The sequence below is a fragment of the Parasteatoda tepidariorum genome, chromosome 9 (assembly GCF_043381705.1).
Source record: "Parasteatoda tepidariorum isolate YZ-2023 chromosome 9, CAS_Ptep_4.0, whole genome shotgun sequence".
NCBI classification, from domain to species: Eukaryota; Metazoa; Arthropoda; class Arachnida; order Araneae; family Theridiidae; genus Parasteatoda; species Parasteatoda tepidariorum.
In genome coordinates this window covers 36,839,047-36,854,712 of record NC_092212.1, presented here as the reverse complement: position 1 = coordinate 36,854,712, position 15,666 = coordinate 36,839,047, and the positions used below count along the sequence as shown (strand labels likewise).

Genomic DNA, 15,666 nt, shown 5'->3' with positions numbered 1-15,666 from the left:
AGAGGCCAACTTGCTCCGGACAACGAATGAATATTTTCAAGTGGTAGCTTATTAATTGTGATTATTGGTTTAATAAATTCAATTTAGTCGATTTTTATCCACCACTATATTCTAAACAATTCGCAGGCTTCTATAATTCGCCACTTTTTCTAGATATGTCATGCAAAACCTTTTAAAAACTTGGAAAATCTATCTAATATTTGTAAATTTAGTTTGTAGTCATTTACCGTTGTGGTCAGACGGGCAAGTCATGTAAAATTAGCGTGGCATTCAACGTGTTGATTAGTTCCAGAAAATTAGAGGAGTTGGTAGTTATGAGTTAATGTAAAAAAATTTACAAAAAAAAGTTTAGTGCAGCAAAGTTTCCTTACTTATTTCTGTCAGATTATTACTACTAACTATCTCGATCGTCAGATCACAATTATAATCTATGCATATTTATATATAGACTTAGATGCCAATTTTTAAATTAGTAACAAAATAATATAAAAATATACATATGTATGTATAGACTTAGATGCCAAATTTTAAAGTGGTAGTAAATACAATAAAAATAACCTTAAAATGTATAATTTTGCTTCTCAATATTCAGCTTTTATATATTTATTTCACTTGATAACATATATTGGTCAAATTCATTTCTAATCAAATTTATTAAACCGAAAACTGAATTGTAAATCGTAAAATTTACTACCAATATAAATATTTAAAAAATATGTCACATTTAATTCAATGCCAACTTTTTTATTACTTGGGACAGGAAATTTCGCGACAAAATACAGCTCTAAAGCAAATCATAAAAACAATCATCACGATTTAAGTATGTTTTAAAGTAACTTCACGTATTTCGCATATATGAAAAAACGTAAAATATAACTTATAAATTCTAAAATGTTACACATGTTTTCATATCCGTCACATTTTCCCTCATGTAAATCTTTTCGGGGGGAAAGAGTCAGGGAAAAAAAGATAGTTGATGTTAGTAATAAGATCTTAGTGACAACCATAATAGATGGATATGCCTATTTACGAGGAGAGTAGGGAAAAAAGGACCATTTCCTTAATCCATATAAGCCACAGCAGGAAATACGAGACCCTTTTTTCCCTTATTCAAGGATTATTTTTCTGTTACATCCTGGGGTCATTTTTTTTCTGTTACTAATTCTATTTTGATCAGTATAAAATGATTTCAACATTACTATTTAATTTTTTCCATCTACGAAATCAATATTTGTTTTAAAGCAAAATGGGAAGAAAAAAAACTATTTTTATTGCATATTCGATCTTTTAAAAAGTATTTACATTTCAGAAAAGCACACAATCTATTTTGTTTTTCTTCCTCGAATGTAGCTTTGATTTTATCTCCTTATAATATTAATATACCTTGAGTGGTTATTTCTTATGACCATCAGACAATTTTATGCAAATAAACTATTGTGCCACAATGTTACCCCTAAAATGTTAGAGTGCTGCTGGCTTAATTTAGAACAAGAACATGTGTTCCCCATATTTTGGCTCACGTTGATATCCCCCCCCCCCAATTTCATCTTAAATCAAATTTATTGAGTAAAGTACTAACGTATGAATTTTGCTACCTGTGCTGCCATCTATATTTCATGTTGTGTACTACTTTAAACAGGATGAGGTCACAAAATGTTAAAGGATATTCTACTCAGCGAAAATAATCACTTTGAAATTACCATGTCGGTTTTAATTACACAACTTTATTGAGACAAAACACATGGAGAACTAAACTACATAATACAGAAAACAAAAATTTGCATTTATTTATCACGTGACTTTGTGCTGTCATCTATATTTCATTTTGTAAACTACTTTAAACAGAAACACTACCACTTTCAATTAATAAAATTTTCAGAGAAAACTGGAGAAATTGGCATTTATTTTAATATAAAATCTCCTCGGTTAAAGTTATTTGTTCACATCTCTATAAAAATAGATTTTTATATTTTCTTGATAAAACTTCTGAAAATTTCAGTATTTTTGAAAACGGGAAAAAAAATAATAAATAAAAATCTAGCTTTCACACTATATTTTTACAGCCTAAACATTGAATTAGTAATAATAATCTCATTTTGTCATCGTGTTATGTCATCACCTCCTACATCAGAAAGGCTCTATACGGTTTTTTTTAAAAGTAGTCTGCGCAGACTATTTAAAGAATGAACTAGTTGTGCGCATGAACTCAAACTCTATTTTAAAAGTAATTGAGAGAAATTTATCATATATATTTGAGAATTGATTGCTACCACTTTATTATTTTTATTAGATTTAGTATTAAATGGCTCTTTCATAAATTGGTTTGCATTGATGTCACGGATGCGACTTCAAGGTCGGACTCCTGCTTGGTCCGTGGCATTCAAAGGTGATGCTCTACTGATGTCCTCTTCTCCCTTGTGATGCCGGTTATGTTGAATTGATGCTGATTATCCTGAACTTTACAAGGTGAGTGATACTGATTTTGATCTCGTCAGATTCTGGAGTCGGGAGAGATAATACTGTCAACTAGCCATTTTGATGTCTGGATTTTGAGCCCGCCATTTTGTTTTTTCAAGTCATGCCGTATCATAAAACAGCTCGTGGTGGAAAGGTCTCATTCTCTGGTCGTAATTCACCGTCGCATTGCAAAGAATCCACGTCATTAGAAGAAATCATTGCTATCTGTGGGATATCAAAAAAATACTTTCCACCAGTTGAACATGAACATATTGACGATCTCGTAGAGTTTTACACTCAGTTTGATACAGAGGAGCTGATTCGTTTAGNATATATATCAACTTAGATTCGATGAATCAGATATTCAAATGTTATATTTACTCAAGCAAAGTGCTTGTTTTTCTATTAGCTACCACATCGACTGCTAAATTCAAAATGTTATTACTATAAATTTTCTGTAAATTTCTAGATGTATGGGATAGGGGCCGCTAAGAGGCCCAGGTGCCCAATTTTTGTAAATAAAAGTAAATAAAATTGGTTTGCTTTGTTGTAAGATTGGACTACCTATAAAAAGCCGTGTGGCCGCTTTGAGTTGTAGGAGGCCTTGATTTAGTGAAAACGCTCCTGTGTAATTTTAAAAAGCAGTTTTTGAATTTTCTACAATGAACAAACAATTCAATACTTATTGTTGTAGTTTGAATGCTGTGTTTTGTGAAGTCATTGTTAATATTATAATAGATCTTTTCTTCAAACAGAGTTTTAAATTATCAGAGATATTTATTAAATTTTCATTTAGCTAGTTGCAAAGTTTAAACATGGATAATTTCAAAATTTCACATTCGTTTCAAAAATTAGCAGATATTACGTTGAAAACTGAAGACGGATATACATTTGAATCTTACAAAATTCTCTTAGCTCAAGCAAGCAAATATTTTGCCACCCTGTTTTGTGGGGACTTTAATCAAAGTGCTCACACATTAGTGCCGACAGTAAAAGGTAAAGTACTACACAAAATATTATGTTATGTTACGCGAGATGAAGATATTTTGACTGAAGAAAATCTGTCGGGTGTACTTTTCACAGCGGATTACTTAATGATGGAAGAATTGGTCAACAGCTGCAAGGTATTTACATTTAACGGAGGTTTAACAGTAGATAATTGCATTCAAGTCTACAATACATCTTGGATAACTGAACTTACAGACGTGAGATCTAAATGTAGGCGATTCATTCAAATATATACAGAAGAAATTTTTACCAAATCAAAGACAGTCATCATTGATCTCCCTTTGGATGCTTTGCAATGGATTCTGGAGTGTGATAATCTTAACATGCCTGATGAAAATATAGTTTGGGACATTGTAATATCATGGATAAAAGGAAATACCTCTGATAGAATAGCTTACTTACCCGAGCTCTTGAAATATATAAGAATTCGCGAAATTGATAAAAAATTTGCAGATGAAATTAAATTGCTACCCAATAACTTGGGCTTGCATTGCACGAATTTGAGCGTCAGCCAGATGATTGAAGGAGCCAGTGATCATTCTCTCTCATTTACTGGTTTCCAAAGTCCTAGAATGCCAAGTAAGATCTACTTAATTTTCAAGCATGTTCAACAAAGAGAGGTCAAACTATATACCACGTACGATGAAAGATTTGATTATTGGTCCCTTTTGTGTAATTTTTCTCAGCCCTTTAACACAATTTGTAAAATTGTATGTGTTGCAAGGCAGTTTGTTTACTTTGCTTATTATGATTATTACCACCCAGCAAAGTTGAAGGCTTTTGATGTTCTGCAAGAAACATGGACTCACGTTAGCAGAGTTCCTCAAGGACTGTTTTCGTATTCAATTGTGTCAGTCAATGACGATATTTATGCTCTGGGAGGAGAGAAAACCTCTCAGTGGAATGATTTAGTCGATGAAGTCATCGATTCCCAAAACGAAACAGACGATAACTTTGATGAAGGTTCTTTTGATGATTGGAATGAAAGCTTAGAAGAAATACCAGTTGAAGATGTGGTGGAAAGTTCTGATACGGAAGCAGAGGATATAGAAGTAGACTTGGACGAACAACTAAATAACTCGTACGAAGAAGACTTTAACGACCCGGTAAACATTGTTGACACTGTGTTTCGCTACAATCATGAAACCGATTCTTGGCATCGGGTGTCATCTATGAACCGAGTTCACATTATCAATGAGGTTGTGTTAGACAACAAAATTTTCGTTATCGGGACTGATTTAGATTTTGAAAAGCAAGTATGCCAAGTTTATGACACCGTAACAGATTCATGGACAATAATAGCCAATCCCAAGTTCTACCGCGCATACTGTGAAGTCTCAAAATTTTGTGGTAAGTTATATCTTATAGGGGGGAAAGACAAATGTCACTATAAAATTCAAAAAGTTGAAGAATACAACCCAACTGAAAATTTATGGCGAACTCTACCAGATCTACCATTTGCACATGACCATCCAAAAGCTGTTATTATCAGGAACAAATTGATTGTCTACGATGATGTCTCTATCTGGAACAAAGTTCAATTGAAAAAATACAGAGATCCAATTTTATGGGACAATGAAAATGAATTATGGTGCGATGCCAAATTTATCACCAAAGATTTGTTGACAGAATTGAAACTTTGCCAAATTAGGTCAATTGATAACGTGAACACTTTAAGAGAATTAAGTAAGAAGCAAAAATGTGAGAGAAGTGTTTGGGCTAAATCTAATTTGGCCAATTTGGATTCAGAAGAACTGATAACTTGCGGTTAAAACTACAGATGTTTCTCTTCAGAAACAGAATATAGTAAAAAATATTTTTGATTGAATAAGATTTGTAAATTTTATTTAATAAGAATGATATCCTACTCTAATTATTAATTTGTAAACACAAATACCATACAAAGCAATTTAATGAAACGTGCTTTAAGGTAGGAGAAGAAAACATTTTTTTTCACTATTACTATAGTGCAAAAATTGTACTCACTATTACTATAGTGCAAAAAAAGAAAAAATGACTCATAAAATTTAAAAAAATATTTTTTTGTTACTCAATACATCGCCCTGAAAGTCACTTAGAAAAAAAAGGTTTTTTTGATGACTTCTTTAAATTAATAAATTTAATTAATATAAAAATGAAATTACTCATAAAATCACCTGTAATAGAGTTGGAAATCACAGAAAATTCTAGTGTGATTCTCAACTCTATTACAGGTTTTCGATCTATTTTTCCATCAAAAGTTTGATACTTTAAAAATCTATCCATCAAGAATTTGATACTTTAAAAAGTATGCTTTTAGAATTTTGACCCTTCTAGGGAACATGTATTTAGAATCATTGGAAAGCTTGTTTTCTAAAAGAAAAGGTCTATAAAATTTTTAAAAAATTAGGATAACCTTTAAAATTTTGAGACTTAAGCAAATATGTCACACTAATGTTAAGCTAGAATTGTTTATGAATAAAATTTTCGATCCAATTTCATAATTTGATTAGAAAACCATTATTCAGTCATAATAACAATTTCTCTAAAGTTCAGTTTCTAATAATAGAGCCAATCTACCTACTTACTATATTGAACAATGCACTTCATTTGAGCAAAATTTTGCTATTATTAAACCACTTAACTAAACAAAGCGAAGTTCTTGAATTGTTTTAAATAAAGGAAAGATTGAAAAGTCCCGGGGGAAATTATAGTGAAGAAAAATCATACTACGGCAATTGTTTCCCTAGTCTCTCATCACAGATAATTTATTCTTGATTTTTTATGAGGGTTTTGGTATTTCCTAATTTAAATATACCTAGTTAATGGGTTTAAGTTAAAATACTTATTTAGAGTCGTTGTGGCTCAGGAAATAAAGCGTTCGCCTTCCAAAGAGGTGAACCGGGTTCGAATCCCAGCAAATCAATACGAATTCCCTACCCGACTCGGCAAGAGAATAATAACTCATTTAATTAAATGTTTAAGGTTTTTCTTCAACGAATCTGTCGTCTTATGAAATCATGTGTTTCAGTGAATAACATGCTGTGTTTTTTTATGTTATGAGTTTCTTACAGTTATTCATGACTGTTCGGTTAAGAATGTTTTTTTTAATCAAAGTCCTTAATGCTATCAATAAAATGGAGGAAAATGTCAACTTGAAGAAAAGCTGCAGTGTTATGAGAATGAAAGATGTTTTTGATTTAATATTCTATCGTTTGAAAAGTTACTCGAAATCTACATTGAGCAGTGGTGATTCAGGAGTTAGAACACTCGCTTTCCAATGAGGTAAACCGGGATCGAATCCCAGCGAATCGATACTAATTCCTTACCCGGCTCGCACCGACCAGAGTGATGACATAAAATATCCTCAGTGGTAAACAGATCATGAGTTGGAGTTCTCTTGCCATCAGACTAACTGTGGGAAATTTTCGTAATTTTCTTTTCCGTGTAACGCAAATGCAGGTTAGTTCCATCAAAAAGTCCTGCAAAAAGGCAAAATTTCTTCTAATACATGATCCAGGAGTTCCCTTGTCTTCTGCACTTGGTTCAAAATTACAAGGCTACGGTGTTGAATGTTAGTAATTGTAAGCCTAAAAATCGGGTAGGCTGTTCTACGATGGTTATAAAATACTTATTTAGGTTTCGGACTGAAAATGCAACAAAATATGCTAGATTCGAACAAATTTAACTCCAAACTTGAACTCCGTGAAAAATTAGAAGATTAATAAAAATTCAACTCTTTGTTAACATATAAAGAGATAAGTACAATCTCTTTACTGTGGTGAGAACCTCATGGAGATACAGCTCCATTTGCGGTTAGAGCCAAATGTTGAGTTGTTCCTTTTTCTGCTGCTCTCGGATTTTCATTTTCTCCCTTCTAACGATTCCTCATACTCATAATTTCCTGAAATTTCTCAGCTGTAGTCATTAGTATAAAGCTTAAAATTAAAACTTTTCTTTTTTCTTGTTTTTTAAAAAAAAATGATTTCTCAGAACAAAAAAACTAAAAATGAAAGTTGCATTAAAAAGGCAAAAGTTGTCAAACAATCTGAACTAAAGCACATACTTAAAATTTAAATATTCCTATAGTAAAAGAACATGAATTTAATCTGCGAATTTAAGAACATCAGCATTTAAAAATATAGATACAGTAGGAAACTTAAGGAAACATAATTTTTCTCAATAAAAACCTTCATTTGAACAAAAAAAATCATGTTTTTTTGCATACATCTGACCATAGCATGTTTTTGAAGCGTAACAGTATTTTACTCTTTTCATAATGTCATTTAACACCAAGTTTAACAAAAATAAAGAGCTTTTTTTTATTTAAGGAAATCAAAAAGTTGGATCTTTTCGATTTTTTCACATGTACTAATCAAACCCTGATAAAATATATTGATAATGTATATTATTGCTTAAAAACTTTATATTGTAACTAAAATGTACTCAATATTTCTAACAAAAATGGATTAAAAAATGTATAATAATTATATAAGTATTACAAACTATTCATTGATAAAATAAAATCGTAATTTTTTTTTAAATTCAAGCTAAATACTTCCATGAATTTGTAAAGATAAAGACAAAATTTTTCAGTTAGATATCAAATGAGAAAAATTAATTTAGGTAAAAAAAAACATTAAAAAAACATTTATTCTACATTGTTTTTGGCAAACCAAGTCTTCATTCATTATTTCCATACACAAATCAATTGTTTTAATTCGTTAAAAAAATAATTCTAACTAAATAAACCTAAATTGTGTAATTGATTAATGTTTATAAGTAATAAATTGATTCTTAATTAATTATATTTAGAAAATTATTAGAACTAGTGGAAAGCTATAATTTGAAACTTCCGTTTCACTTTAATCCTTTTTGGTTTATTTATTTATTTATTTTATTTTTATTCATTTATTGTCTCTTTTATTTATTTATTTATTTGTTTCCTATTTTAAACACCAAATATTAATTTACATACATTTCCATTTCCCTATTTTTGTAGATAATATTTTAAATACTAATGAGATCTGACTTTAAAAAAATCCCATCCTTAGAAGATGTTTATAAATTTTCCGAAATAAAAGTTTTTCTTTTTTAAAAAAAAAAGAGGGGATTTAAATCATGCCAACCATGTTTAGTTTTGTCAAATAAACTAATTTAGTGGTTCCCAATTTCTTTAGTCAAGGGAATCCAAAATGATCGAGCTTCTTTTAGCGAAAACCTGATATTATTTTTTAAAAAAGTTCAATAACAGATGTGATATCCTCAGTCGTACACGGATCACGGGTTCGAATCCCCTTGCCGTCTGGCTAATCATGGTAGATTTCAGTAGTTTTCCTCACCATGTAACGCAAACGCTGGTTAGTTCCATCAAAAAATCTTCTACAAAGGCAAATTTATCCCAATATTTGATCCAGGAGTTCCATTGTCTTCTGGATTAGGTTTAAAATTTCAAGGCTACAGAGTTGAACATTGGTAGTCGTAAACTCGAAATTGGGTCAGCTGTTCAACGACGATTATTAAATAATGTATGATGAAATAAAATAAAACAACAGCTGTGAATATTCTAACAAAAAAACTACTAAATGTTGCAAAAATATTTAAGTGAAAAATGAAATGATGCATGCATTAGCTCAAAAAGAATAAAATAAGCTGTATTATAGCTTTCTAAAAAGAATTGTCATGAATTTGGAACATAGTTATCAGAAGGACGTCATTCTTTATTCGCGATTTGGATACTTTTATTTTAAATTGAAAAGTTTGATGAGAAAAAATTATTTCTACCACTCAAGATTTCTTAAAGTTTCTAAGAAAATAACTTTTAACTATAAAAAAATAGTATTTCATATTTATGCGATTATTTGAACAATCAATATAACACTTTTAAAGCGACCTCAAAAGTCTGATCATTAAAAAAAACATGCTAAATGACAAAAACCAAGGAATACACAAGAATCTTTAGTGGATTCGTCATACATCAAGATTCTTGTATGATGATGAAAGATGAAATTATTTAGCTTTGGAGATAAGTAAAAGATAAGGAGTGACTTCCAAAATCTGATCGTAATAAAATACTGAAAGACAAAAACAAAGAATACAAAAGAATCTTTGGTGGATACTTCAAAACTAAGATTCTCTTATAATAAGGAAAGAAAAAATTACTTAGCTGTGAAAATAAAAATAAAAAAAGATTAGATGTGTCCTCAAAAATCTGATCATAAAATCATATTGAATGAAAAAAACAAGGAATGCAAGAAAAACCTTTAATGAATACTTCAAATACTAAAATTCTCGTATAATAAGGAAAGATATACAATATAACCTATATTGTCACAACAAGAGACATAAATTTCTGCCAAAAATTTTATGTAATTAGAAATTTTCGTGTGCAAAATTTTGTTCAGAATATATATATGATATATAAAGCACAATAAAAACAAAGAGTAAAACGAAGAAAATTAATAAGTTTTATTAACTGCGCATAAGCTGCAAGTTTATAGAACTCATAAAATAAAATATTGTGAAAATATGGAAAATAATTTCCGGAATTTTAATTTCTTTTTTTTTTTTTTTAGATGTCAAAAATTATATTTTTTTAAATACTTTTGAAAAATTATTATTAATAATTTTCTTTTCTTGTCATTATTTTTTATTATTTTCCATATTTTCTCAATATTTTAGCTTATTTTATGAGTTCTATATACTTGCAGCTTATGCGCAGTTAATAAAACTTATTAATTATTTTCGTTTTTCTCTTTGTTTTTATTGTGCTATGTTATAGTGATCATATTTAAAGCAGCTTTAGCGCTTAATATTATCTACTATTACCTTACTTCCGTTTTCTTTTTGTTTCCNATATATATATACAGTGTTTTGTCATATAATTTCGTTCCAATTTGTTCTTTTAAAAAAGTTTACGGTATTTAAAATTAAAAGTTTTATTTATTTTTCAATATGAAAAATAATTAATTCAAATAAGAAAAAATATGTGTTTAATATTCTTACAAATCTCATAAATCAAGTTTTAAATGTTCTTTTAGTTTTGACCCATTTTTCTAACATTCCGTAAACATTACTTTGCAGCCTAACCTCTTTACCACAACCCAAGAGGCTTCTGCCAGAAATTAAAAGTTGTTTCATCATATGAAGGAGGAGTAACTTTACAAGATTCACGGCCCAAGATTTTACCACAGTGTAAGTCTTTTCAACTATAACTTCGGCGGGAACTTGGTATTTCCAGACCACTTAACCACAAATGAGGAAGACTTCGAAGAAGATGGCTCGTGCACTAAATGACTATCGTGCTGTCACCATGGCAACAGGCAGGCTATTTCTATGACGGATTAAGGGCCATTGTGATTGGACCGGAGTCAAGAAAAGCAATGTCCTGCTGAAGATATTGCCTTTTCTAGGTAATAACTGAAAATTTTTTTTGAATAGAAGTAATTTATTTTCGCTTTAATTACTGATCAAAATTTAATATTTTGTAGCACAATTTAATTAAGGTGTAATGTAGTATTACTTTTGTGTATAATGTAGTATTTCTTTTGACATCAGGAATTTTTCCTTACTAAAGCACATCCTCCAAGGTTTGAGAATTTTGTAAAATATATTTTTTTCATTTGGTAAAAATTGCAGCAGAAGTCGTTTCTTTTGTGCACATATTTTGTTTTTTTTGTTAAACTATATTGAATTTTTTTATACATTTTTCAGAACTTAAAAGCATGACGGTTAAAATTGGCATTTTATATTTCTGTAAATTTATTTATATGTATTGGTATTCAAAACTCTTTTATTTTCAATTTATCAAAGCATCAATACCTTTGCTAACTAGAGAAAAAGTATTTTTTAAAACAACTGAAATTCATTAGTGGTTAGAGTGTATACTTTAAGCTCTTTGCTTTAATATGCTTTGTACATTTTGAGCATGCTTGCATGATTTTTATTTCATATTAAGTGGTGATCAAAAAAATACGGCAAAGAATCGTTACCCACGAATTTTAATCGATCTAGAATTTGATTGACTATTTTTTCTGATTTTTTACCCTGGTTACAGTCACTCTAAGATATCACTTACATGATTCAGGACTTCCAACCTTCTACGCGTGTTAGAAAAATTCTTCCAGTGGTAGCTAAATATTCTGAATTTTTACTTGTCTACCACTCTATTAGATATTGGGCAAAAAGAGTAGTAGTTGGTAGTCTTACGTGATTCATTCACTCACCTCTTCAATTTACCTTTACTTTTTATCTACTTTATTTTCTCAAAAAAGTAAAATAAAGCATTCCCGTAACAGCCCATTGTGAGCCATGAGATGTATGAAAGTTAGTTCTCCACATTTTCGCAATAGACAGTATTGTCGGAAATTGGCAGCAATACGTACAAGTCGCCTTTACTTCCTAGATAAACTGGTACCTATCAAACTGAATTTAAGGGGAACAATCACAGTTCATTGTCTTAAAAAATATATTGTCTCCTTCTAAATTAAAATCAAAGATTGGTGGAAATTTAAGTTTTAATTTTCAAGTATTTTTAAATAAAATTAGACAGGCAGTATATTTTATCCCAAACTCAAAAATTAATCAACGAACTTGTAAATAAATAAAGAACGACAAAAAAAATTCGATGACTTTACAATTGTTATTTTTTCGGAATAATTTGCCCAGAAACAATGAACCCGCAATTGTATTGATAAAAAGTGTCCAAAAAAAATCAAGAAACCAAGTACCGAGTATCATTTTATTTTATTTTATAACCGCCGACCCAACTCTGAGTTTAGGACTTTAGGTTTTCAAATCCGTATTCTTGTAATTCTGAACCCTACCCAGAAGACAAGGGAACTCCTATATCAAGCATTAGGACAAGCTAGCTTTCATGTAGGATTTTTTGATGGGACCTTCTTTTGCGTTACATAGAAAGGAAAATCATGACGGTTAGCCAGACGGTAAGGAGAAGTTAATCAATGATCCGTCTACCACCGAGGATATTTTACGTCAAGATTGTGGTCGATGCGAGCTGAAAATTCGTACCAACCAGCCGCCGCTGGATTGGGATGGTGCCGAACTTCCATTGGGATGTGTAAGCTTTATCCCCTGAAAAACCGAGTTTCTACGCACCAAGTATCAAAATGTGTTAAATTTTACATTTTGAATGTTAACAGTTACGTAAGGTATCAACATTTTTTTTCTTATACCATATAATTTAAAGACCAATCCGGCCTTTCAAAATGTGCAATTCTAAGAAAAATTACAACTAAATAAATAAAAACTAAACCTTCAAAAGCTTCTGACTACTTTCACTTCGAAATGAAACATAGTCAGAGATATGTTTTCATATCTCAAAAAATGAACAAATTTGAAATCTTGCAACTCAAAAATGTGCTGCCTTAAAAATTTAATTCCCAAAAAACTTTCAATAGGACAGACATAAAAAAAAAATAAAAAAAATGAAGAAAAAAAATTCTCTTATTCTAGGCAAAATGTAATTAAATTTTTTCTTAGTTCAGTTTGACTGATGCCAACAAAATGGAAGAAATTTCAAACAGAAAAAGGTACGTAAATATTTTCTATTTATTTATCGTAAAGCATTTTCGTAGCTTACAATAATATAACTCTTGAATAAATTTAGCTTAAACTGAAACCTCTTTTTATGTCACTAAATTACGGCATTTATGGTCAGCAAATAAATCGATATTAATCGATTCGTGACAAAATGTTAGTTTAATTGTTATGTGAAAGCTTCTCATTATCAAAATGAGTTCTAAATATAAGTTAATGATTGACGCTGCAGTGATGATGGTTAAAGATAAGTTAACTATTATCGGTTTCCGACGAATATATTTATGAGCTTTTGTTAAAGATACGGGATCCATTAAAGCCTTAATCGCTATTTTTTAAATGGCTACAACTATCAAAAAATCATTTTAGTCAAATTATTCCTCACACATTCATCGCCAGCCTAGTGTAGATGGGCATGATATATCTATCGATTGTCGCAGAGTGGTTATCCATAAAGATTATAAATAAAATAAAAGTTATATTTTCTTATTTCAGCAAGCATTTTAGTTTTTAAATTTTGCAATCAGTTTTTTTTAATAAATAGTATGTTATTATCATGTGAAAACATCATATTATTTGCCAAAATAATTGAATGATGAAATGCATCTTATAACAACTTGTGTTTTAATGACACAAACCGATGTATAGAATTTAGTCTAACTACTACATCACGTGAACCGGGTATATCACGTGATATAATTATATCACCAGGTGAACCGGGATAGTTATATCACACGCGAACCAGGTATATAACGTGAACTATATCGTTTTAAGGAAGGAAACTACAGTTAAAAAATAAGCATGCTTTTCTTAATAAATCGTAGGACATAATAATACGTATAGATTTATTTTCATATCATTTTACATGCTTTGAATTAAATATAACCTATTTAATAAAATAAATTATGTAAAATTGCCGTGTACTCGATAAAGCAAAATCTAATTTTGGAAATTTATAAAATACGAAGCAGAAGACACATTATCTCTATCAATCTTTCCACTATTTATCGAAATTAAAATATTAAAAAACGTTGATGTTGTTTTCATTACACTTTTTTTTTGTCTTGCAGAGGGTTAAAAGCTTTGAATCCATTAGGATACCTTTCTAATGTTTCACAATATTCAATGTTATAAATTTTTAGACACTAAATATTTTATTTTATACGTACTTCTACGAACACTATGTGGTAACATGTAATACAACTTTCATGTGAGTTATGATTAAAACTCTTACGGCTACGCTTTAATAAGACCTAAGACCAAATTATGTACAAAGAAAATTTTTAAAAAATGAATTTAAAATGAAACTTTTGAAAAATATTTTCAGTGGTTTTATATCGTTTAGTCTATGTCTATGGAATATGAAACAATTTTATATCTTATTTCAATTTCAGTGCATAGCTGCCGAGGTTAAGGTGTGTAATCGTTGTTGTTGTTGTAGTTGTAGTTCATTTACGTCGCACTAGAGCTGCACAATGGGCTATTGGCGAGGGTCTGGGAAACATCCCTGAGGATGATCCGAAGACATGCCATCACAATTTTGATCCTCAGCAGAGGGGATGGCACCCCTGCTTCGGTAGCCCAACGACCTGCACGCGAAGTCGAGCACTTTACGATAGCACAGTTTAACGAGGACCAATACCGCACACCCTCGGTCCCTACGCAGACTGATCCAAGTGGTCACCCACCCGCACACTGACCGCAGCCTGTGATGCTTGACTTCGGTGATCTGCTGGGAACCGTGTCTTAACGATCAGTCCACTGCGGGACATGTGTGTAATCGAGGGCCCTTTAAGTTAAGCGATAATTTTCTTTCAGTTTTGCTAAAACCCCGTTTCTGGTTACCGTGATATTCTTTGCTTTCAATGACGTCACCTTCGGGTTACAGTTGTGTGATTGGTTCTTAGTTCATTTTCAAACATGTTGCTTTTTTTTTCAAGTCGACAAATTTCAGTGGAGCCCCTGTTTGTAAGCTATTATCGCTGCCAATTCTCCTCATTTTCAGCGATATTTTTCTTTTAAAACAGTAAATATAAATGTTAATATCTTTATCTAGAATTAACTAAGTTGACTTATACAGCTGAGATTTGAAAACCACTGCATTTAAAAAACTTAAATAAATATTTAAATGTTCTATCAAAACTCCTAAAAACTTTTCAAAAACCTTTTCCTAGTTATAATAATTCCTGCTTACAATTATTAAATCAATTGCTATATCGCTACCACTACAAAAAATTTATACCAGAGATTTTAAAAAACATACGTTACAATCAGGTCGGAAAGTCTATGTATGCCAAGATGGAAAAAAGTAAAAACTGATAAAATTATCATCACATTAAAGCTTGTCTTCATGATAGTTTTTTTCTCAGGGACCGTACGCACGTGGAAAAAATTAATAACTGGTATCAATTTTGATATAAAAAAACTGAAGATTTTTAAATAATTATTTCCAGTATCGAATCAAAATTTAACGTCTGCAACTTCTGATCTATGTTACTTATTTAGAGAAAATAAAATATTCTTGTAGCTTCAAACGTAATAATATAAAAAATTTACAAAAATATTACTACCACTTTTAAATTTTTTCAACCTTTTATATCCCCATTTTTTGATCTGTTAATTACCACTCTTTAGTATATGTTCTAAACATTTTTTCGCAACAAA

General features: G+C 30.4%; 1 long non-coding RNA gene across 1 annotated transcript in view; it reads left to right on the top strand.

Annotated features, from left to right (window-relative positions):
- Positions 1-14,069, top strand: part of LOC139426361 (uncharacterized) — a 38,964-nt gene extending 24,895 nt beyond the window's left edge. Inside the window, exon 3 of the long non-coding RNA XR_011637616.1 lies at positions 10,528-14,069. This is a non-coding gene — a long non-coding RNA (uncharacterized lncRNA). The remainder of the gene's footprint in view (positions 1-10,527) is intronic.
- The last annotated feature ends 1,597 nt before the right edge of the window (positions 14,070-15,666 follow it).